The sequence below is a fragment of the Nicotiana sylvestris genome, chromosome 1 (assembly GCF_000393655.2).
Source record: "Nicotiana sylvestris chromosome 1, ASM39365v2, whole genome shotgun sequence".
In the NCBI taxonomy this organism is placed as follows: domain Eukaryota; kingdom Viridiplantae; phylum Streptophyta; class Magnoliopsida; order Solanales; family Solanaceae; genus Nicotiana; species Nicotiana sylvestris.
The window spans coordinates 133,854,116-133,879,973 of NC_091057.1; the positions used below are offsets into that span (position 1 = coordinate 133,854,116).

General features: G+C 41.3%; 1 long non-coding RNA gene and 1 pseudogene across 1 annotated transcript; one reads left to right on the plus strand and one right to left on the minus strand.

The window, feature by feature from the left end:
• Positions 1 to 1,413: 1,413 nt before the first annotated feature.
• Positions 1,414 to 25,858, minus strand: part of LOC104223187 (U4/U6 small nuclear ribonucleoprotein Prp31 homolog) — a 236,160-nt pseudogene continuing 211,715 nt past the window's right edge.
• LOC138886524 (uncharacterized) lies at positions 2,175 to 8,082 on the plus strand. The gene is made up of 3 exons (XR_011405425.1): positions 2,175 to 2,551; positions 6,235 to 6,316; positions 7,494 to 8,082. It is a non-coding gene; the product is annotated as an uncharacterized lncRNA (long non-coding RNA).

The window sequence follows — 25,858 nt, forward strand, 5'->3', positions numbered from 1 at the left end:
TCAACAGTTATCTAACTATCCAATATTCTCCAATAACCTATGACTTTAGTCATGAAGTAGCAATTGGTCATGATCATAATTATGTCTACATTAAACAGCACCAAATATAGCAGATTCTTTGTAGTTTCCACATAATACAACACAAAAATCAAGTCTGATAAGAAGTATATGCCTTGACAAGAGACCTAAAGATAGTAAAGTTTATGTTTCCATTCAGTAGTAAAATCCGATACTGTTCCATAAACTTGATTAGAGTGCAGATACTATCTACCAATATTTCCCAGCTGCATTTCATTGTCCCCAGTAGTTCGTTTTTCTCTCATTCTGATTAGGTAATTGGAGTATGACCTGGCTTTTAGAAAGATGATATCAAGAGTAGGAATTTAGCTCCTCAAGGTGAGAACCATGTGCCAACTTTTAGTGTTTTTCTCAGAGGTCACGACTTATTGGACTGTTCAAGAAGTTTCCAGCTGTCTAAAGGGGATCACTTATCAGACGAAAGAGTTGAAACCCGACCCCCCCCCCCCCCCCCCGCCCCCCCGCCCAAAAAAAAAAAAAAAAGATTATGTTTTCTGTTTATGCAATTTGCATTTTTCAGAGATAACCAAATAAAAAATAAATAGAAGACGGCTTCCTCAGTCTCACAAAAGCAGCTACCTGCATCATGCTACCCTTTTATAACACAGATGAAAGTACTTCTCTATACAATCAGTCTATGGAAGAATCTCCCAAATGAATAAAACTAATCAGCTACAAGTGGATCTAAGTATCAAACTATGTGCATTTTGCCTCAAGAAGACCTCCAAATAATGGCGCAAAACTAAATATAGGTTCCCAATCCATGGAAAACATAGCCAAATCAAGTTTGTGTGTTGTATGCTAATTACAAAAAGATCAATCTTATTCAACTATATCTTACTGAAAATGTCACTATTCAACCAAATAAAAGCTAACCCTTGACTAAATGAATCCATATTTTCCTGAAATTGTTAGTGAACTTGGAAGCGACATATCATATCTCTTGACTAAGTTGCTTTTGGAACAAAACATTCTAAAATATTTCCTGAATTCAAAAAGAACTTCAACTAGAACTGGTGTTTGGTTGCACCCAGAAGTTTTTGGACACAACAAGGGAAAGTAAACTAATAAGGTGGCATGATTAGCATACCAGATAAATACAATTGACCACAGCTATAATAACCATGTGAAATAACAGAAATTTACTTTCTTCTCTAAAGAGATTAATACTAGTATAAAAATATGTTGGTAGTATACCTGTGGAATCACACATCTTAGTTTCACAAGCAGAACAACCTTCCCCAGCTGCATCTAAGCAGAAAAAGCACATTCAACTGCATTCCGTGTAGCTCTAACTAACAGCTTCCAAGAAAGGCCAGGTGCTCATAACTATAGGATAATTTGCGAGGAGTCAAAAACTTCATTAATTAGCAAGTGCCTATAGATATAACAATTTATAAATAACACCCCATGCTTGAAAACAATTAAAGTAGTATTTGATAAGAAGAAATTATCCTAAGGTAACAAATAATGCTAGTTCACTTTATTCCAGCCAAGGTCAACACATCAAACATTTATTTATCTTAGAAAATGTTCCAGTCTCAGAGAAATAGGTGCTTTGAGTTCCACTGTCGAGCTGGTTTGCAGGATTTGATAGCTCGATCCCTTGCACTGGGGTGAAGGCCAGACATGATCTCAAGCCTGATATTGTGGCTGCACCAGTACTACTGCTTTTGAATTTCTTCTTTGCTATTTTGACTGATACATTGTTATTTAATAAAATTGATATGATCTTTAATTGTTAATTTAGTTATATATAGTTATATAAACAGTAGAAGTGTGACCTTATGGGACGAATTAGCCGAAAAAGGTGAAATACTACAGAAAATGATAGATGAAAACCTGTTATAGCCCAACGTAATGTGAAAGGGTATGTGTTAGAACCATCATATAAGATGTCTTTTCTCTCTAAAGGCGCACGTTAAGCAGGATCGCTAACGTACGCCAACAACCATGAACAGCCATCAACGACGATCTTCGATGACGAAAAGCTCTACAGACCAAATTGAGGAATCGATTAGTAGATTGGTTACACCAGAATCGGGAATTGAACAACAACTAGGTCCTCAACAACTTATCAATTGGATGCCGGGGATGGGAAGTGCACCGACAATCATACAAACGGCGGCAATGAATGAATCTCTACCACCGGTGACAAGAGCTACCATAATACCACCAGAAGCCTCAGTCCCATCGGAATTAGGAATTACAACAGCCGCGCGTGAATTGACTTACTCAACAGAGCCAGCTAGATCTATGACGGAGATAGTCAAAGGAAATCGAATGAAGGACCATTCTATCCGCCGGTGATTAAAGATGGAGTTAAGCTGGTTGAATTGAATCTAAATGAAGTGGAGCAGCAATGTCAACAATGGAAAAATGCCTAATTGGATATGTAATTGGGGGAAATCCAACTTTTAAAGAGATGCTCAAGTTTGTATATGGAGTATGGAGCTCAGTGAATACGCCAAAGGTACTGTTACATGATGATGATTACTTCATCTTTAGATTTGATTCGATAGATAATAAAAACTTGATACTTCAAAATGGCCCTTATACGTTCAATAACAGACCCTACACCCTTGGTTTTGAAGGAGTGGAATCTAGACTTTAGTATTAAAAATGAATGTATGAGAGTGGTTCCTATATGGGTGATGTTTCCAGGATTATCAGTACAGTTCTGGGCTGAGGAAAACTTAGGAAGATTGGCGAGTTATATTGGGAAACCACTGTGTAAGATAAGCTTACAGCTCATGTTGACAAAATTTCCTATGCTAGAGTTCTCATAGAGGTGGATATCACTCAAACTCTACCAGATGTTCTTCCTGTAATTGTGGAAAAAGGGTAAATTTGGGAACAAAATGTGGAGTATGAATGGAAGCCTACATTCTGTCAAGATTGTAATCAATTTGGACATATGACTGAGAAGTGTCAACGAAAGCAATCCCAACAGGAACAACAAGGAAAGAAACATAACAAGAGGAAGAAGAAGGAGAAATGGGAATGGAAGATGAAAGCAGTAGCAGTAGAGGAGAAAGTTGAAGTACCAAAAACTACAACAAATCTTGAAACTAACAAGTCTGAGGTACCTCCAGCTGCAAACTCAGAAGTGGCACCACCAATACAGGTGCAGTTATTCAACAAAGGGAAGCAGGTTGTAGTCCACCATGTCTCAAAGAAGAAAGATAGAAAACATATTAATGCACAAGAGATAGCTAGAAGAAACCAGGTTGCTCCTTTAAGGATCCTTGAGAAAGCAATAGCTGACCAAGATGGAATAGAGGATCAATTGGTAGACAAAGGAACCAAGACAAGCAAACCACCCCACCATGATATTTAGCTCTTGAAATATAAGGGGTCTGAACAAGCCTCACAAGCAAAAAGAGTTTAAACTGTTTTTGCTTACTAATAAGATAGATATGGTGGGTATATTTGAAACCAAAGTAAGACAATCAAAAGCTGAAGTGATTCAGAAGAAGTTTAGCACATGATGAAAATTTGTAGATAACTACTCAGAAGCACCTAAGGGGGGAATTTGGATTGGGTGGAAGACATTGAACGTGATAGACTCAGTAATTCAAACTTCTAATCAACTCATCCATTGTCATATTCCGGACAAAAAGTGTTATGGGACTTTTATCTATAGATTGCATACTGTTGCTAATAGAAAGCCTATGTGGGATCAACTTAGGGACATACATGCCAAGACAAATGAGCCATGGATCATACTTGGGTATTTCAATAGTATACTATCTGTTGGGGACAGAATTAATGTAGAACCAGTTCATCAACAGGAGCTGGCAGACTTCCAGTGCTGTATTGATGATATTAGAATAGGGAAAATAACCAAAAAAGGATGTCAATTCTCTTGGAGCAATAAGAGGGATGTAGAGGATAGAATTTACAGTCACATTGACTGGACATTTGGCAATCCAGATTGGTTCCAGATATATGCAGGAATTGAAGCTGTTTATATGCTACCAGGAGTCTCAGATCATTCTCCTATTGTGTTAAATACAGAGGTGAATAGGCCAAAAGTCAGAAGACCTTTTAGACTTCTAACAATACTTCTACAATAGGAAGAATATAGAGAAGCAGTTAATACAGTTTGGACAAAACAAATTCAGGGGATTTCTATGTTTAGGATATGCAGAAGATTGAAGATGCTAGAAATCCAAACAAAGAACATCCACAAAGAGTACTCTCCCATCGATAAAAAGCTAGAGAACTTAAGGATAAAGTTGGAGACAATACAAAGGGCACTAAATGATGACTACTTCAATCCAGTACTTATTGAGGAGGAGAAGCTGACAATTAAGTAGATAGAAAACTGGGATGCAGTTCAGGAAAGGGTACTTAGACAAAAATCAAGAGCTACTTGGATTGCATAAGGTGACTCAAATTTCAAATACTTTCATGCCTATCTGAAATCTAGACAAGCAAGGAATAGAGTGTCATGCATTTACAATGAGCAGAATAATAGAATAACTGAGCCAGAACAGATTCAGCAAGAATTCATCAACTTTTTCAAGAAGTTACCGGGGGAAGCAACTTATACACTTCCTGGAATAGATATCAACATTGCTAGGGATAATCCTACATTGACCCTAGCACAACAACAGTCAATGCTGAATCCAGTGACATAAAAGAAGTTAAGCAGGCAGAATGGAGTTACCAGGTGACAAAGCTCCAGGATTGGAAGGATATCCGGCTGAGTTCTATAAGACCTTCTGGGTGAGTATAGGGAAAGAGGTGACAAAAGCTATTTAGCAGTTCATTGAAACAGGCAGGTTACTCAGAGAAATAAATTGCACCACTGTCACACTGATTCCTAAGGTGGATCATCCAACTTATGTGAAAGAATTCAGACCAATTGCATGTTGCTCAACTCTATACAAGATTATTGCCAGGATCATAACAAAGAGACTAAAAATATTTGTGTACTATCTTGTAGGACCAGCTCAATCTGCATTCACAGAGGAGAGAAATATTTTAGACAATGTCATTCTGGTTCATGAGTTGGTGATGGGGTATACATGAAAAATAGTCTCTCCAAGATGCATCATTAAAGTTGATATTAGGAAAGCTTATGACTCAGTTGAATGGAGTTTCCTAAAACAACTACTGATTGAACTAGGGATTCCTCACGAGATGGTGACTCTGATAATGGAGTGTGTAACCACAGTAAGTTATTCTCTATTGATCAATGGTGGTATAACAACTAGATTCCCAGCAAAGAAAGGCCTAAGACAGGGGGATCCTATGTTACCATATCTTTTTGTACTGGTGATGGAGTACCTAAACAGAGCATTGAAGCAGCTATAGAGTAACCCAGACTTCAATTATCACCCTAAGTGCTCTAAACAACACATCACTCACATATGTTTGCCTGATGACCTGCTTCTGTGTTGTAGAGAAGATAAGATCTCAATGCAGCTTCTAATGAAATACTTTGAGCACTTTTCTTCTGTTTATGGACTTAAAACTAATATGGAGAAGAGCTCCTTGTATATTGCTGGAATAGTGGCATTCAAAGAACAGGCTGTTGAATGTCTCTTCTGAAGTCATGGAATGAAGAAGTTACAGAACTGGCAAGCATGACAAGGAGTAAACAGCCCAAAATTGCTATCTATGCTTTTCTATTTGTAGCCACAGTTTATCACATCTTGATGGAAAGGAACAGTAGAAGATTCAGACAAATACAGAAGCCTCTTATAGAAATACTAAAAGATATAGCCTTGCAATTACACATTGTAGGACAAAGATATTCCAATTGGCAGAATGAATTAGATAGATTGATAGGATACCCAAGCTAGAAGCTGTTAGTTTTATGGTTCTATAACTGATACCCTTCCTAGAAGGTGAGTAGATATAGAACCTAGTACTGAAAACAGATAGATCAGGAAGTTTTTCATAGGCTATTTTTCTAAGGATCCTGTCTCTATAGTCCAATGAGCAGGTGTGCTTGTAAATATTATACTTGATTGAAATAAAAAATTTCCTTCTGACCAAAAAAAATGTGAAAGGGTACAGAGGTGCTATATCATAGTAATACTTTTGTATATATAATACAAAAGGCATTTATATCTATAGTGATTACACTATCATTGCGAGTACCAACTTTCTTTTTCTTTTTTCTCTTCCTTTTGGGAGTAGGAAATTTTGCAGCATCTGTTACACCAATGAGTAGTGCACTAATCAAGCCAAGCTTTCAAAGAGCAACGAATATTCTGAACTGGTAAGACCCGATTTTCTGGTGTAAATTTTATGGGTGGTCATTTAGCTTTGTGTTCATTACCCAAAATTTATTTTCCTTTTATTTGTTACGTAAAAGTCAATTAACTTTGTGTCCATTACCTAAAAGTCATTTTTCTTTCTTTTGTTACACAAAAATCATTTTACTATGCTATAGTTATCACAATAATCACTTTGATAATATCTTACAAGACTTTCACCTGAAAAGTTTATTATGCTCTTGGTATTGTAGATCTTCTCATTTATGTAATACCTTATGTATTATATATTATATAATATATTTTTACATATGTAATTTATTTATTATTAAATAAATTTATATCATTTTATTTAGTATATTTATAATATATTCATACATTTAATTTTTTCATGGCAATGAATTTGTTTAATCATATCCAAACATGAAGATATTGTAAAATATAAAACGACAAAAACAATTTATTTGAGATAATAAAAATATATTTGTTTAACAAATGATAGTTTTTATAGACATTAATATTTTTTAAAAAAAACTTCAAAAATATTTGTGTTTAATATTAAGTTTTATAAAAGCTATATCTATTAATATTAATTTTATTAAAAGTGTTAATCTGATGTGTCAGTGTGCTAAGTGTTAGTATTTTGTTGATTGAATTAATGAATATTGCTTGCCTGATAAATCTGTGAGCTTCGATTTTATAATTTTTATTAGAAATATTTAATTAGGCAAGAACGTTGACTTGATATTTGTTCACAGTAATATTACTGACAAAATTAATAATGCTTCCAATATATGTTGAAACTTAACATTAAAAAAAATTAAATGTACAAATATATTATAATAATAATAATAAATAAAATAATATTAAGTTATTTTAATTATAGATAAAATACCTAGGTATATTATATAGTATAAAATATAGAAGGTATTACATAAATGAGAGGATTTATATAATATCAAGGGCATAATAGACTTTGAAAGTAGAAGCATTATAAAATTTGACCAAGGTAACTTTTGTGATAATTAGGGTAAAGTAAAATGATTTTTATATAATAAAAGAAAGAAAAATGACTTTTAAATCATGAACTGTAACGACCCGGCCGGTCGTTTCATGAGTTACCGTCCGTTTTCCCTATTTCTGCTTCTTATTTCCTTAATCAGCTATATTTTTTGGTATCAGGTTGGTTGGCTCAAGTTCGGAGATGTTTTGGTAAGGTTTGAGACACTTAATCTCTTTTGAGGAAGCTTAAGTTGGAAAAGTCAATCGGATGTTGACTTATGTGTTAAAGGGCTCAAATGTGAGTTCCGATGGTTCGGGTAGCTTCGGGAAGTGATTTGGGACTCAGGAGTGTGATTGGAACGTGTTTTGGAGGTCCGGAATAGATTTAGGCTTGAATTGGTGAAATTGAAATTTTGGCATTTTCCGGTTGGTAGGTGAGATTTTAATATAGAGGTCGGAATGGAATTCTGAGAGTTGCAATAGGACCGTTGTGTCATTTGGGATGTGTGTGCAAAATTTCAAGTCATTTGGACGTGGTTTGATAGACTTTTTGATCAAAAGCGTAGTTCAGAAGATTTTTGGGAACCTTAGGTTTGAATCCGATGTGTTTTGGTTGATCAGATGTTGTTTGAGGTATTTTGAAGATTGGTATAAGTTTGGATGGTGGTATGTGACTCGTTTGTGCTTTTGGTTGACCAGGGGGCCTCGGGGTGATTTCGAATGGTTGGCAGAAAGTTTGAGTTGGGTTGTGACAGCTGAAGTTTTTTCCATTGCTGTCATAACTGCACCTGCGGCTAGGAGACCGCAGGTGTGGTCTCGCAAAAGCGAGTTAGGAGCCACAGATGCGGCCAAAGGCAAAGTAAGTGAAATTCACGGATGCAGGAAATAAACCGCACCTAGGGGCCCACAGAAGCGAATGTCTGGTCGCAGGTGCGGAAAGGGCCTTAAGTGATGAATGCAATAGCGGTTGTGCAGGAGCGAGGAATTGGCCGTAGGTGCGAAAAGCCCGGGCCAGAAGGTATAAAATTATTCCTTCGCGATTTTTGAGTTGTTCTTCACCATTTCAAGTCAGTTTTGGAGCTTTTTGGGAGATTTTTGAAGAGGGATTCAAGGGATAACGTCTGGAGGTAAGATTGTTGAACCTAAAACTCATTTCTATGGTATTATTTCACAGATTAGAGATGTAATTATGGAAATTAAGGGTTAAAAATTGGAAAACTAGGGCTTGGTATTGGAGACCTTGACTTGAGGATGTGAGGGGTCATTTGTGGTCGGATTTTGAGACTTTTGATATGTATGAACTCGTGGGGAGATAAGGAATCTATTGATATAAATTTTATCGAATTCCGGTACATGGGCCCAGGGGTCGGGTTTTGGTTAATTTCGGGATTTATGTTGTAAATTGATTATTTTCGCATGGGCTTCGTTCTCTAGCATATTTTGACATCGTGATTCTGATTTTTGGATAGATTCGATACTAGTTGAAGCCGATTGGAGGGGAAAAGGCATTGCGGGCTAGAGTTTGGACTGGATTGAGGTGAGTAATGATTGTAAATGTTTTCCTGAGGGTATGAAACCCTGGATTTCACATCATTGTGCTATATTGAGGTGATACACACGCTAGATGATGAGCATGGGGTTGTGCACCATTGGGGAATTGTGACTTAGTCCATCCCAAATGACTGTGTTACCACATATTTGATTGAAAACTATTTGCTATCATCACGTTTTGGGCCTCGTGCCATATTTGGGCCTCGTGCCAATTATTTGGACCTTTAAGGGATTTTTACTGCTATTTCCTCACTGTTTTAATTTTATATCTATACTCAGTCATGCTATATTCTACTGTTTTCATAACTCAGTCACGTTTACTCTGTTTTAACACATTAAATGATATTTTAAATGATATTTTGGGCTGAACATCATATTTTACTGTTGCCCGAGTGGCTTATGAGATTCTGACTGACTAAGGCTTAGGGTCTGCATTGTGAGGATACTTTTGGGACGGGCTGCACGCCGCAACAATGATACACTGATTATGATTGTCACACCTCCTTTTTACGCACCCGCGAGGGTGCAAGGGAGTTTTTCCAATTAAAGGACAATCGAGACGGGATTGGTTTAATTATTTCAGAGTCGCCACTTGGGAGATTTAGGGTGTCCCAAGTCACCAATTTTAATCCCGAATCTAGGAAAAGAATGACTCTATATTACAGTCTGCATACCAGAAATCCGGATAAGGAATTCTGTTAACCCGGGAGAAGGTGTTAGGCATTCCCGAGTTCCGTGGTTCTAGCACGGTCGCTCAACTGTTATATTCGGCTTATTTATCTGATTTTAAATACAATTATGAACCATGTGCAAATTTTATCTTTTAACCGCTTTTGTCATTATTATTATTTTTACGAGAATTGCAACGTCGTGAAAACATATCTCGAACCACGTTACATCAATGTACCCGTGGTTATCGATATATCTCGACTCGGTTGAGATTTGGATTTGGGTCACATGAATGTGCACCCGAATTAAGGAAAATAAATTGTTAAAGGCGCGCCTAAAGCAACTAGCGTCTTGTTATTTTGGGGAAAGTCGTAAAAATTCGTTAAACGGCACATCCCGAATTCTAAATACTTTAATATATACATGCATCTAGAGGGCCCCGCAGCTTTGTACATTTTGTTTGTCGAGGCTCGTCTCGTTCTATTTTTAAAAGGAATTTGCGACGTCATGGACATGCATCTCGAACCACGTCACAGTCAATGTACCCGTGATTAGAAACACATTTCGAATCCGTCGAGATTTGGATTTGGGTCACATAAATGCACACCCGAATTTAAGAAGGTAAAATTATTAAATACGCGCTTAAAGAGGCTATCGCGTTATTATTCCGGGAGGGTCGTGAAATTTGCTAAACGACCCGCCTTAGGGACTGAATGCTTCAACATATATAAATTTAACAAGGGCCCCACAATTTGTGCGTTTTTCTTTATTTTTTGTCGAGGCTCATCTCGTCCTTATTTTAAAAGGATATCCTATAGCAACTATGTTTCTTGTTGCGTTTGTCTCTACTAATTGAAAACAGTAGATAACCCTAGTTAATTACATGCTTGCAAGTTATCTATACAGAATTCCGAGTGCTTGAACAAAATCAGAAGCACGGCCACGTACACAGTCGGCCGAGCAAAAATTAAGGGCCCAAATCCAGCCCATGCGTGATGGACCAGACCTGGGCCATTGTTTGTTCGATGCAGGCCTGCTTGGTCTGTTTCGACCCGGGCTCGACCTTCGTGAGGTTGAGATTGCAGTCTCCGTGTTCTTTGTCTTAAAACATGGTTTACCAGTTATATGAAGCAGTTTATCAGAAAGGAAAGAACTTAACTAATAGAGTACGATTTTCATGCTTGGCCTACATTAAAGGACATACTACAAAGTAAAACTAAGTCTAAGATACAACCTATTTCATTGGGAATATTTTCACCTATCAGCATACATATATAAACTATCATTCAGCTAATCTATATTGATATACACTGGGCATACATGCTACTTCTATTGTCAACACAGGAATGAAAATTATTATACAGTACATGATATCTAATGTAACAATCTATGTATGAAAGTCAACTTCAGGTCTTTTCTTTTTGTATTCATGCTCAATTTTCCAATTACATTTGACAGTGTATTGGTTGTGTACCTGGTATAGAGGACAAAAGAAGAAAGGAATGATCAGCTGGGCAGTATGCAATAAACACAGCAACAACAGATACACAGCAACAACACAGCAACAAACCAACAACCACAAGTGTTTTCCACAGTCCACAGACAACCAGCAACAGTTTCCAGAACAAAGAAAACCAACAGATGGTCGAGCACCAAACAAGTAATCCCAGAAAAGAGTAGTGAAACAACAGAAATAACAGAGTATTCGATGCAGCAACACCAGCAGTTCAACAATCACAAGCAGCTCAATCAGGGCAAACAACAGAACTTGGCCAAGACAGCTTGACCAATATGAATTCTTCTGTAGTTTTCAGACAGTGTTTGGTTACAGTGTTTCTGGAAATTTCCTTATATTTTTTCAGTTTCCTTCAACTCACAAGACCTCTCTCAAGACTAAAATTTCCAGCCCCTTTTAAGTTCTGAAATGGCCTATTTATAAGCCAAACAAACAGTGCAGTCAAGCTGCCTGGATCCTGCCAATTTGCAGACTGCCCATACCTATTAAATCCCACGCCTAAACATCTTTTTGATGCCAACCCCTTGTTCCCCACACATGGCTTATTCCTTTTGTTCAAGAGTTATGGGTTCATTTAAATATTCATTTTAAACCCCATACTCTTGTGTCTTGTTCCCCATTGGCATTAGTTTAATCCTAAATTAGTACCCTACTTGTCAGCTCATTTAAACTAAGCTTTTCTGTTTTTTTCAAACCCCAGACTACCCCTGTTAAACCCTGATTATTACTGCCCTAAACCCATTGCAGCATCTGTGCATTTTGAATTTCTAAAAGTTCAAGTTCAGAACTGCCCATGGGCTGAATCTTTTCAGTCGTTTTGCAATACAAACAAACCCATTTCAAACAGTGTCGGGCATTCAGTTAGTGACATGGTTCGATCAGTCATGTGACATTATTAGTTCATTTGATCAATTAGTTATAGAAAACCAATCGACGATGTTTATCGAGTCGACTATACTAAATACAACAGGTAATAATCAATCGTTCACATAAACAATACGTACAGGGACCCAAAGGGCATCAGACAACTTTTGTTCAATTACTGGGAACCTATATGAATTATTTATGCGACGACTATCCTAATCGAACATGTATATCACAGAATATATTCAGAACATACACAGAAAACAATCGACCAAATAAAAAGGTCTTTGACAGAGATGGAAGAAATTAAGAAAATTATCAGACAATAACACACAGTCACAACAAAGCATGCTAACAACTCAATCAAAATTAAAACAAAGAGAAGGGAAAACTTACTGAAAGAGTTTAAACCAAACTGACCCAAATCCGACTTAGCTTCGACCATTTGAGGCCGAACAAACTTTAATCAGGGTGTTCTCACACGAGAACACCTTGATTAAGGTCTATTAGACCTCAAACCCCTGTTAAGACCGGCCGGATTCCAAGGCTATTCGTGTTCTAGGTTTTGGGTCTTCAAATCTGGTTTTTTAGGAGTTGTGGGTAGATTCGGACCAAACCAAGCCTGGTTTGGTCACGAGGGAGGTTAGGGGAGTGTCTGGTACGAAGATGGTGAGGTTTGGTATAGGTCCGGGTTCGACTCGAATCTTCAAATGAAGATTCGAGATGAAGGAAGGTGATTCGAGGCTAGGGGGTAATAGATCCATGTTCAGGAGAGCAAGGGGGTCCTAGGGTGTTCAGGAGGTGGTCATCGGCGTTCATGCCGTCGGGTTCTGGTGAAAGGGAAATCAGGGCGGCTGCTAGGGTGTGGGGGGGGGGTTTCAGTGTTTGGTGAAGACGATGAGTGGAGGGGGGGTTCGGATAGGGGGCGCGGGGTGTTAGGTTAGGTTTATATATGGGGAGGGTGATTCAATCCTGGCCGTTGGATTGATTACAATTGATGGTCAGGATTGGGGAAGCTTAACAATACGGTGCCGTTTGGTTAAGTAGGGGGTCGGTTAAAATGGGAATGGGTCGGGTCACGAGGGCCAATAAGGGCCATCGGATCAATGGAGATGAATGGCTCAGATTAACCGTCCCTAAAACGACGTCGTTTGGGTCCGTACTTGGGCAGGTCGGTCTTGGACTGGACTGGTGTGCCGGTTTTGGGCCTATTTTTGTTACATTTCTTGGGCCCAAACTGATTTTCATTCACTCTTTTCTTTTGTTTTTTTTCTTCTAATTTTAAAACCAAAATGAAATAATAAAAACAATGAAATTAAAACAAACAACAATGTAACATTTTAACACAATTATCACAAAAATATTTAAGTAAGTTAAATCACAACCTAGAACGAACGATGCATATATATATATTTTGAATTTTCTTTCAACGACCGAATTACGGTTTGATTACCATGACAGACGTACTTTGTATTTTGATCGATAAGATTAAATGCAAAATGGACCGAACCACAAATGACTAGCAGTACATGTCATGAAAAATTGAAAATTTGCACAGCGAGGTCACTGGTCACTATTTTTGTTTTCTTTTGGAGTGATTGTCCGTGAAGCAAAAATCACGTGCTTACAGCTGCCCCTCTTTGCACGAAGACACGCAGGGTTTTCACGCAAAGATAAAGCGAGAGATTTTTGCTCGTCCGAGTACTCCGTGTGAAGCATTTTTTGAAAAAGATTTGACCGAACCTTTGCTTCAGAGGTTTCCTACATATCCTGGGCTAAACAGGAATCAGGTCAATGTAGTTCGGGAAATTTTGGTAGCTGGGACTACCGTGTGACTGTAGTGCTCACTGCTGTTGTGCACTGTTGCATGCTGCTGTAGGATGCTACCGTTCACTGATCTCCTTGTTACATTGTTCTGAAAGGAAAAACAAGAGGCTAAGCTAGACTATGGATCATGAGATCTCATCTATCCTCGACTTGTTCTTGTTGCCTTGCTTTCTTGTCGGCCAGCGCTTTCCTCTGATGCCTTTATTTTGTGGACTTGGGGGATGATACTGGTCCTTCGCCTTTTCTGAATGCCAGTTTTCATCACCGCGCTTGATCTGCTGGGGACATGGCCCCCTTCATTAAGCCTTTCAATGGTTTCTTCAGTGGTATGGCTTTCTTCATCAAAATTGTTATATTGGGCCTGCTATAATGCTCCCGAACTGCTTCTTTTGAGGCGCGTCCTTTCTTCTTTTTGAGTCGCGCGCTTGCCTTTGCAGCCTTCTCCTTCTTGGTGCTGGGGTTTTTTGTTTCCTGCTTGGGGGTCTCTGTTGTAACCTTCCGCCTTCAGGTGGGGTTACTGATTCCAAAATTTAGAGCTGAAATGTATTCCCGCATTATACTGGTGGGCGACCTAGAACTTAAATGTATTCCCGCATTATACTGGTGGGCGACCTAGAACTTAAATGTATTCCCGCATTATACTGGTGGGCGACCTAGAACTTAAAAGTATTCCCGTATTTTACTGGTGGACGACCTAGAACTTAAATGTGTTCCCGCATTTTACTGGTGGGCGACCTAGAACTTAAATGTATTCCCGCATTATACTGGTGGGCGACCTAGAACTTAAATGTATTCCCGCATTATACTGGTGGGCGACCTAGAACTTAAAAGTATTCCCGCATTTTACTGGTGGGCGACCTAGAACTTAAATGTATTCCCGCATTATACTGGTGGGCGACCTAGAACTTAAAAGTATTCCGGCATTTTACTGGTGGGCGACCTAGAACTTAAATGTATTCCCGCATTATACTGGTGGGCGACCTAGAACTTAAATGTATTCCCGCATTATACTGGTGGGCGACCTAGAACTTAAAAGTATTCCCGCATTTTACTGGTGGGCGACCTAGAACTTAAATGTATTCCCGCATTATACTGGTGGGCGACCTAGAACTTAAATGTATTCCCGCATTATACTGGTGGGCGACCTAGAACTTAAATGTATTCCCGCATTATACTGGTGGGCGACCTAGAACTTAGAAGTATTCCCGCATTATACTGGTGGGCGGCCTAGAACTTAAAAGTATTCCCGCATTATACTGGTGGGCGACCTAGAACTTAAATGTATTCCCGCATTATACTGGTGGGCGACCTAGAACTTAAATGTATTCCCGCATTATACTGGTGGGCAACCTAGAACTTAAAAGTATTCCCGCATTTTACTGGTGGGCGACCTAGAACTTAAATGTATTCCCGCATTTTACTGGTGGGCGACCTAGAACTTAAATGTATTCCCGTATTATACTGGTGGGCGACCTAGAACTTAAATGTATTCCCGCATTATACTGGTGGGCGACCTAGAACTTAAATGTATTCCCGCATTATACTGGTGGGCGACCTAGAACTTAAATGTATTCCCGCATTATACTGGTGGGCGACCTAGAACTTAAATGTATTCCCGCATTATACTGGTGGGCGACCTAGAACTTAAATGTATTCCCGCATTATACTGGTGGGCGACCTAGAACTTAGAAGTATTCCCGCATTTTACTGGTGGGCGACCTAGAACTTAAAAGTATTCCCGCATTATACTGGTGGACGACCTAGAACTTAAATGTATTCCCGCATTATACTGGTGGGCGACCTAGAACTTAAATGTATTCCCGCATTATACTGGTGGGCGACCTAGAACTTAAGTGTATTCCCGCATTATACTGGTGGGCGACCTAGAACTTAAATGTATTCCCGCATTATACTGGTGGGCGACCTAGAACTTAAATGTATTCCCGCATTATACTGGTGGGCGACCTAGAACTTAAATGTATTCTCGCATTATACTGGTGGGCGACCTAGAACTTAAAAGTATTCCCGCATTATACTAGTGGGCGACCTAGAACTTAAAAGTATTCCCGCATTATACTGGTGGGCGACCTAGAACTTAAATGTATTCCCGCATTATACTGGTGGGCGACCTAGAACTTAAATGTATTCCCGCATTATACTGGTGGGCGACCTAGAACTTAAAAGTATTCCCGCATTTTACTGGTGGGCGACCTAAAACTTAAATGTATTCCCGCATTTTACTGGTGTGCGACCTAGAACTTAAATGTATTTGAAATTGTTTCCCCGTTCTTCCGAGAAAATTTTCTACAATCGGCAGAAAATTTTCTGCCCCGGTTTTTGGTGGTTTTCCTGGCGTTGCGTCTTGCCGCCATCATCAATCCTTTGTTTTCCTGTAGCAGACAAAAGGATTTAGTTAGTTTTAATCGTGGTGGTAGGAGGTGCCTTTCCAGCGGATGATTTTTCCTCTCTTCCCCTTTTCTTGCTCTATGTCCCCATAATTGGTTGGTGGACAAAATTGCTTGATGGGGGTTTCTAGCCTGCTGGGGCTGGTTTTCAATTTATCCCCTTTCCTGCTTTTTCTTTAAGCACATGCTGTGGGAGTCTGTTTTTTACTCCCGAAACCACTCCCTTTAGGAGCTTACTTTCTCCAAAACTGCCAGGCGCGATCATTGCATTGCCTGGGGCCGGCCTTTAAGTCTGTTTGTGTTATCCTGCATTGACTGAATTCCCCTTCGGTCTCTGGTAGTAAGCTTTGAAAAAAATTCTTTTCAAGACAAATTTTTAGGAAGAGAAATAAAAGATAGAAAAAGGAGAAAATCTTTCTGAACCAATATTTGGTGGGAGAAGAAATTCAGAAGAACTTATCTGGAGGACATGACTGGTCCCCGTGATCATGACATGCACCATAGATTCCCGACCCAGTCTATTTGTATCAATCGATTTGCCCGATGGTCTGACTTGCTGGGGATGATAAATGAGTGTCCATTGCGAATGTGGTCGCTTTTTGTTGATCTGTCTTGTTGCCTCATAGTGCCCTTCGAGGGGTTTTCACTAATGAGACTCTCTCTTTTCTCTCATCTCCCGGTGCCTTATGGTGCCTGTGAAGGTTTCCACCAATAAGACTCTCTCATTTCATATCTCTCATCTTACGTCGCCTTTCGGTGCCTGTGAAGGTTTTCACCGATAAGACTCTCTCATTTTATTCTTCATCTTATGTCGCCTTTCGGTGCCTGTGAGGGTTTTCACCGATAAGACTCTCTCATTTTATTTTTCATCGAGGAATCGGGGTGTTGTCGATACGAACCTTTCTTCTGGGGATTCCTTTGATCATCAATTCCTTCCCAGTCTTATGATCCTCTCCTTCGCTGGGGGTCGGCGTATTATTCCTGGCCCTATTTGCCTGACTTGGTATCTCTTGGATATTGATCGGGAGGTCTTTTGGGCATCGATGTTGGTTTTGGTGTGGGGTTAAAGAAAGGCTATCAAAAAATGAAATAATTTGATGGGTGATCTGCTACAACTTTTGGAATCAAACCTTTGTTGGAACTTAAACATAACCTCTGCCCCAGTTTTCTTGCTTGGGGAATTTTATTTTTTTACACTTATGTTGAGCTATGTGCGTTTCGCACACTGTGCCTCTTATGCACCCTATGTACATTATGCATCCTATATACACTATGATGCACACTATGACCGAGCCGTGAGGCACCTACGTATCCTCTTTGAGGAATCAGGTCAAACGTAGTTCCCACGGTTTTGTATTTCTTATGATTTTATCTTACTTTTTTCTTTGTTGTTTTTTTTTCCTTTCTTTCTCCTTCTTTTCATTTTCCTTTAAAGATTTTTTTTTCTTTTCTTTTCTCTTTTTTTTTTTTTTTCTTTTTTTCTTTTTTTTTCCATGTCTTTTCCATTAGTGATTCCAAAAGAGGGGTATGAAAGAATAACTTAAGGCTCAAAAGGGGAAGCAAGGGTTAAACGTGTTTGGATAGAAGAAAGAAATGCCTCCGTCATCTCATTATCCAATAAATGCCAAATACAAACAAACGAACCAATAATTGCCATAATTAAAGAAATTACGCATAATATCTCTTGACTGCATCAGAATTGATAGCCATGTCGACACATCTCCCCTCGATATCTGTCAAACACAAAGCACCGTTGGACAATACTCTGGTCACGATATAAGGCCCTTGCCAATTTGGGGCGAATTTGCCTTTTGCCTCGACCTGATGCGGGAGGATCTTCTTCAATATCTGCTGCCCTACTTCAAACTTCCTAGGGCGCACCTTCTTATTGTATGTTCTTGCCATTCTCTTCTGGTACAGCTGACCATGACACACTGCCGCCAATCTTTTCTCGTCTATCAAGCTTAACTGTTCCAACCGAGCTTTGACCCATTCATCATCATCAATATTGGCTTCAGCGACAATCCGGAGGGATGGAATTTCGACCTCCGCCGGTATTACGGCTTCAGTTCCGTACACCAACAAATAAGGAGTTGTACCTATGGAAGTCCGGACAGTAGTGCGGTAACCCAACAAAGCAAAGGGTAATCTCTCGTGCCATTGTCTGGATCCTTCCACCATCTTTCGCAGTATCTTCTTGATATTCTTATTGGCTGCTTCGACCGCTCCATTCGCCTTGGGACGATATGGGGTGGAATTGCGGTGGGTAATCTTGAATTGTTGGCATACCTCTCTCATCAGGCTGCTGTTAAGATTCGCACCGTTATCCGTGATGATCACTTTTGGGATTCCAAATCTGCAGATGATATGGGAGTGAACAAAGTCCACCACTGCCTTTTTGGTTACCGACTTGAAGGTTTTAGCCTCAACCCATTTGGTAAAGTAATCAATGGTCACTAGAATGAACCTATGACCGTTGGATGCTGCCGGCTCGATGGGCCCAATGACATCCATGCCCCATGCCACAAATGGCCAGGGCGCTGACATCGCATGCAACTCTGTTGGTGGAGAATGAATCAGATCTCCATGTATCTGGCACTGATGGCATTTCCTCACGAAAGTGATACAGTCGTGTTCCATAGTGAGCCAATAACACCCTGTTCGAAGGATTTTCCTTGCCAATACATATCCGCTCATGTGTGGCCCACAAACTCCAGCATGTACCTCTGCCATAACCGTCGTGGCTTGACCGGCATCTATACATCTCAACAATCCTAAATCCGGGGTTCTTTTGTATAACACTCCTCCGCTGAGGAAGAAACCATTCGACAAACGCCGAAGGGCTCTTTTTTGGTCTCTAGAGGACTATTCTGGATATGTCCCCATTCCGAGGTATTCCTTGATATCATGAAACCAGGGTTCGCCATCTGGCTCCTCTTCTACGGCATTACAGTAAGCGTGCTGATCACGGACCTGGATGTGCAGAGGATCAACATACATTTTGTCAGGGTGGTGCAGCATTGATGCTAAGGTGGCCAAGGCATCCGCAACCTCATTGTGAATTCTCGGGATACGTTTGAACTTCACCGATCGAAATCTCTTGCTCAGATCATGCAAGCATTGTCGGTATGGTATGAGCTTTAGATCTCGTGTTTCCCATTCGCCCTGAATTTGATGTACCAAGAGGTCCGAGTCTCCCAAGACCAAGACGTCTTGGACATCCATGTCAGCAGCCAAGCGCAGACCCAGAATGCAAGCTTCATACTCGGCCATATTATTGGTGCAATAGAAGCGTAGTTGAGCCGTAACAGGATAATGGCGTCCTGTTTCAGAAATGAGTACTGCTCCTATTCCAACCCCTTTTGCATTTGCAGCTCCGTCGAAGAAAAGCTTCCAACCCGGTTCCTCAGTTAATTCCATCTCATTTGTATGCATTACCTCTTCGTCGGGAAAGTACGTTCTTAAGGGCTCGTACTTTTCATCAACGGGATTCTCTGCCAAATGATCGGCCAGTGCCTGGGCTTTCATGGCTGTCCTCGTCACATAGACGATATCAAACTCTGTGAGCAGAATTTGCCATTTTGCTAACCTTCCCGTGGGCATAGGTTTCTGAAAGATATACTTCAATGGGTCCAAACGGGATATGAGATAAGTAGTATATGAAGACAGGTAGTGCTTCAACTTCTGAGCTACCCAAGTTAGGGCGCAACATGTTTTCTCGAGTTGAGTGTACTTGACCTCATGTACTGTGAATTTCTTGCTAAGATAGTAGATGGCCTGCTCCTTCCTTCCTGTGTCGTCATGTTGCCCCAGCACACAACCAAATGAATTTTCCAGGACCGTCAGATAAAGAATTAAGGGCTTCCCTGGCTTAGGCGGGACCAATACGGGTGGATTAGACATATACCCTTTGATTTGGTCGAAGGCCTCCTGACACTCTGCCGTCCAACCTACCGCAGCATCCTTTCTCACAGCCGAAATATGGGCTCACAAGTTGCGGTGAGTTGAGCGATGAACCTGCTGATGTAATTAAGTCTACCCAGCAAACTCATCACCTCTGTTTTGTTCCTTGGCGGTGGCAAATCTCGGATGGATTCAATTTTGGATGGGTCTAACTCAATCCCTCGTCGACTGACGATGAACCCTAACAGCTTTCCTGATGGAACCCCGAATGCGCATTTGGCCGGGTTAAGTTTGATATCATACCTTCGGAGTCTTTGGAAAAACCTCCTTAGGTCTGCTACATGGTCCTCCTGACGCCAAGATTTTATGATCACATCATCGATGTACACCTCGATTTCTTTGTGTATCATGTCATGAAACACAACAGTCATTGCTCGCATGTACGTTGCCTCGGCGTTCTTCAATCCGAACGGCATTACCCGATAGCAGTAGGTTCCCCATGGCGTAATAAACGCTGTCTTTTCCGCATCCTCCTCGTCCATTAGGATCTGATGATAACCCGCATAGCAATCCACAAAGGATCCGATCTCGCGCCCCGCGCAATTATCGATCAGGATATGAATGTTGGGTAACGGAAAATTGTCCTTGGGACTTGCTTTGTTGAGGTTGCGGTAGTCGACGCACACCCTGATTTTTCCATCCTTCTTTGGGACTGGTACCACATTGGCCAACCACTCGGGATATCGAGTGACCCGAATGACCTTCGCCTGCAACTGCTTAATCACCTCTTCTTTGATCTTTACACTCATTTCTGTTTTAAATTTCCTTAGTTTTTGCTTGACCGGAGGGTATGCCGGGTCAGTGGGCAGTTTGTGAACCACTAAATTGGTGCTTAATCCAGGCTTATCATCATATGACCATGCAAAAACATCCTTGAATTCCGTGAGGGTTTTGATCAATTCTTCCCTGACATTCGGCTCAATGTGGATGCTAATTTTGGTTTCTTGGACATTATCAGCGTCTCCTAGATTCACAGCCTCAGTGTCATTTAGGTTGGGTTTGGGTTTTTCCTCAAATTGGTACAGTTCTCGGTTTATCCCTTCGAAGGCTTCACCTTCGTCACATTCAGATTCATTGTCACAAACGTCCTCTTGCATCATTGAGTCGGATTCAGATTGATTTATTAGACTAGGTCGAAGATCCGCTGTGCATGCCATGTCATTAGAACCAGTAAAAAGAGAACTGTTCAGAAAGAAAAAGAACAAAGCAAAAATTAAAATAGGACAAAAAGAGAGAACTTTATTAAACTTGCGGGATAAAAGGGTTCACACTTTTACAAGACAAACGTAAAATTTGGATTACACCCTGGAATAATCCGAACAAAACAAACAAACAAAACATAAATCAAAGCCTACTACCAAGACTCCCCTCGGACAGGAAGAGGAGTAACTGTCCAATTGTTGGTCTTGGCCTCAGGCCCCACAAACTGTATCTCTGTTCTGCTGGAACCTTCTCCAGCTTCTACCACACTGACATCAGCGAATAGCCTCTCAAAACTCTGATTCAGGTCCCTATCCATACCAATCAACGGTCCTAGGATCTTCGGGACTGGCAACCCCTTGGCACTTGCTTTGACAAAAGACCTTGAGAGACGTGGCACCGGCTTAGGCAGAAACCAAACCCTCTTCTTCATTTCTCGCGCTTGCTTCCTATCTGCTGCGGTTGGTTTGAACCCCAATCCGAAAGTTTCCAGATTTTTAGGCAAGGTGATAGGTTGGACAATCCCCTGAAGCTTGACTCCTAGGCCCTTTCCCGGCACGAATCCATTACCCAGCATTTCTGAGACCATCATGATTGTTGCGGCAGCTACCCTAGGGTGCGGGATGATTTCTCCTTCAGAAATTTTGTCGTCCGACCCTGTATCGAAAATCTGGTAGACCCAAGGACCTTTGTCATCAGCGGTCTCTATGAAAGGTACAATGGCTTAGCCCGTGGTGCATGTTGTATCCTCGCCGTGTAACACGACTTCTTGTCTTTCCTACTCGAACTTCACCATCTGATGTAGGGTGGAGGGCACCGCTTTGGCTGCATGAATCCATGGTCGTCCCAACAGCAGGTTATAAGATACTGTGGCGTCTAACACCTGGAATTCCATGGCAAACAGGACTGGACCAATAGTTAGTTCAAGTACAACATCCCCCACAGTGGCTGTTCCGTTTCCGTCGAACCCTCGGACACAGATACTGTTCTTGTGGATCCTTCCGTGGTCGATCTTTAACTGGTTCAGGGTAGATAGTGGACAAATATTGGCGCTTGAGCCGTTATCCACCAATACTCGAGTTACCACCGAGTCTTCACATTTGACAGCTAGGTATAGAGCTTTATTATGCTCCGTACCTTCCACCGGCAGATCATCATATGAGAATGTTACCCTGTTCAACTCGAAAATCTTGTTGGCAATGGTTTCCAGGTGGTTTACAGAAATCTCGTTGGGTGCATGAGCTTCTTTCAATATCTTCATCAAAGCCCGTCGATGCTCCTCAGAATGGATCAGTAATGACAGCAGTGAGATCTGGGCCGGTGTTTTTCTCAGCTGTTCGACCACGGAGTAGTCCTGCACTTTCATCTTCCTTAGGAACTCCTCAGCCTCTTCTTCGGACACATGTTTCTTGGTTGCAACTGGGTTGGTTCTTCTTAGCTCCACCGGAGCAAAACAACGACCTGATTGAGTCAGCCCTTGCGCTTCACAACTGACTTCTTCCACCTGTTTTCCTTTGTACATCACCACCGCCTTTTCATATTTCCAAGGTACAGCCTTGCTATCAATCATCGGCAGCTAGGAGCCTCCGGTGTCTGGACCTCGATCTTATTGGTGTCAATAAGATCCTGTATGGCATGCCTCAATTTCCAACACTTCTCGGTATCGTGCCCAAGCATCCCTGAGCAGTATTCTCAACTTATTGATCGATCCAAATTCTGAGGTGGGGGATTTGGTTCTCGAGTCTGGATAGGACTAACCAAACCCAATTGCCTCAGCTTGTGGAACAAAGCGGTGTAGGTTTCTCCCAACTCCGTGAAAGTTCTCTGTTTCCGCAACCTGTCATTCCTAGCATCTAGATTTCCCCGAAAGCCTGCCCCTGAAGGGTTTCTATACGCCCTCGGTGGAGGGTAGGTGTTTTGTGGTGGTGCATATATGTTCTGGGGAGCCGGCATGCGCCATTGCGGGCGAACCGGAGGCTGAGTGTATGCTTGGGCCTGGTGTACGGAACAATGTGGTTCTCGAGGTGGATAGAAATTTTGTGGTGGGTTGTATGGGTAGTTTGACCTGTGAGGACTGGGTTGGTTGTAGTGTGTCCGGCCAGCCCTGGACCAACTGCCTAGCTCGATCGTGGCAACCTCTTCTTTCTTTCTTCTCAGCGCACCTCCCGTGCCGCTTTGAATAGCCTGGGTTGTGGCCTTGAGTGCCGAATAGTTCAAGATTTTGTCAGACCTCAGACCTTCTTCTATCATGACCCCTATCTTGACCACCTCGTTGAAAGATTTTCCAACTGTTGTCACCAAGTGGCCAAAGTAGGTTGGATCCAATGTTTGTAAGAAATAGTCCACCATCTCTCCCTCTCTCATGGGAGGATCGACTCTAGCTGCTTGTTCTCTCCAACGGAATCCGAACTCGCGAAAGCTTTCCCCGGGTTTCTTCCCAGTTCTCAATAATGTGAGACGGTCAGGGACTATCTCGAGATTGTACTGGAAATGACCTGCAAAAGCCTGCGCCAGATCATCCCACGTGTACCACCTGCTGGAATCCTGCCTGGTATACCATTCTAGTGCAGATCCGCTCAGACTTTGGCCGAAATAAGCTATCAGCAGCTCATCCTTGCCGCCTGCCCCTCTCATTTTGCTACAGAATCCCCGCAAATGTGCCATGGGATCACCGTGCCCTTCATATAAATCAAACTTAGGCATCTTGAACCCAGCCGGGAGTTGGACGTCTGGGAAAGGGCACAGATCTTTGTATGCTACGCTGACTTGATTGCCCAGCCCGTGCAAGTTCCTGAAGGACTGCTCCAGGCTTTTGAACTTTCTCAATACTTCATCCTGTTCAGGGGCCTTAGCCGGCTTTTCAATCTCTGCCGGCACTTCCAAATGTGGATTGTAAGCCTGTGGTTTGGGGGCATGAAACGTAGGCTCAGGGGGATAGTACTGTGTATCGTGAGCCTGAAACAATGGCTCACTGGTCGTTCTTTGCAAAGGGGCTGATGTTGGTCCCACAAAAATGGGAATATTGGGTGTTGGGAGAGGTTGATGGGGTGGTGGAGCTTGGGAATCATGAGGGCTTCTTTCTTGATGATAAAGGGGATTTGGGCGGCTTGTGGAAGGGCCGGAGTGAGGGTATTCTGGCATGTGTCCCAGTGTTTCAGGGCTCTTTTGTGTTTTGGCTATGGCTAGCTGCATTGCATTCATCTCTAGTCCCATCCTTTCAATCTTTTCCATCGCTTCTTTTAACAACTGGCTCATCGGCCTCTCTTCCTCATTACTATTCTCTGAAGTAGTCATGCTTGTTGCTATCGGTCCTTTGGATCTGGTTTGATAGGAGTGTGTTGCCAGAGTTCTTTAACAACTAACTTGTCTGGATCAGACAATAACAAACTTTGTTAGCGTTAGAGTTTAACAGATTTTATCATAACACATAAAGGATGCCATGCTCCTAGGCAGTTAACCGTTTCTACATTCTTTGCTTCGAACAACATGCGTCATCCCGGCTTGCTCATTTGTCCTTTTATTGTTATTTTTGTTTTTTCTTTTCTTTATTTATTAAAGCGGTCGAATCTTATGGGGATTGCCTACGTATCACGTCCCCGCGCGAATCAGACCAGGCGTAGTTCTGCCATGAGGCTAACATTTTCATTTATAAAAAGATGAACAAACATTACACTTGAAAACTTTGTAAGAAAATGTCTTGAAATACACACATTTAAATCGAAATAAAAAGATACAATTCTTAACATCTCACAACGTGCCCCACTTTCCACTTGTGTTGTAAATTATTAGATCTTTTGCTCAAGGCGGGGCTTGACCTGGATGACCTCCCAACGTACGATACATCCTTTCCAACTCCACTGCTAGATGACGGGCAAAAGTGGGTGCATGCTCTGTAAACCTTTCATAATCCATTCCTTGGCAGTTTACATAACTTTGAGAGGTGTAGACCGCCAGGTCGTGGATCTGTGCTCTGAAATCTTGGAGATGTTGGCCTTGATTCTGCAATTGCTGCTGGCGAGTGGTGGCTATATCTCTAATACGGTCTTCACGATCTAGGGCTGACTCTAGTAGAGCTCGGAGTCTGGCCTGCTCTAGTCTCGCCTGCGCTCTTTCTTTGTCAATGTCTGCTTGTTGATGCTCTCTGTACCTTCTTGCCTCTTCTAGTTGTGCACGAAGTTGGTCTTCTGATCGTATCCAATGGTCTTTCTCCTTCTTGAATTGTGCCCTGTCTTTCTCGGATTTCCTATTTTGGCGTTCCTTATCAGATCTGGCTTCTTCATTTAATTGTTGGATCCTTTCTTTTGCTTTGCTCAACGCCCTTTCATTTGCAGCAAGAAAATCATAATCTTGCATTCTTTCAAAAAGATTGGCGATGGTTTTTTGATCCTTCCAATTCCTCATTGGCGTTTCAGAAGCCTTTTTCATTCTCAGAAACCGAGCATGAAGACTTTCATTCTCACAGGCTAGACTTTTCTTCTTGCCTTCAGCTTCTTGTGCTTGCAAATCTTTCTCCAGACTGAGGTTCCTCAGATTTTCCTTTAGGGCATGGA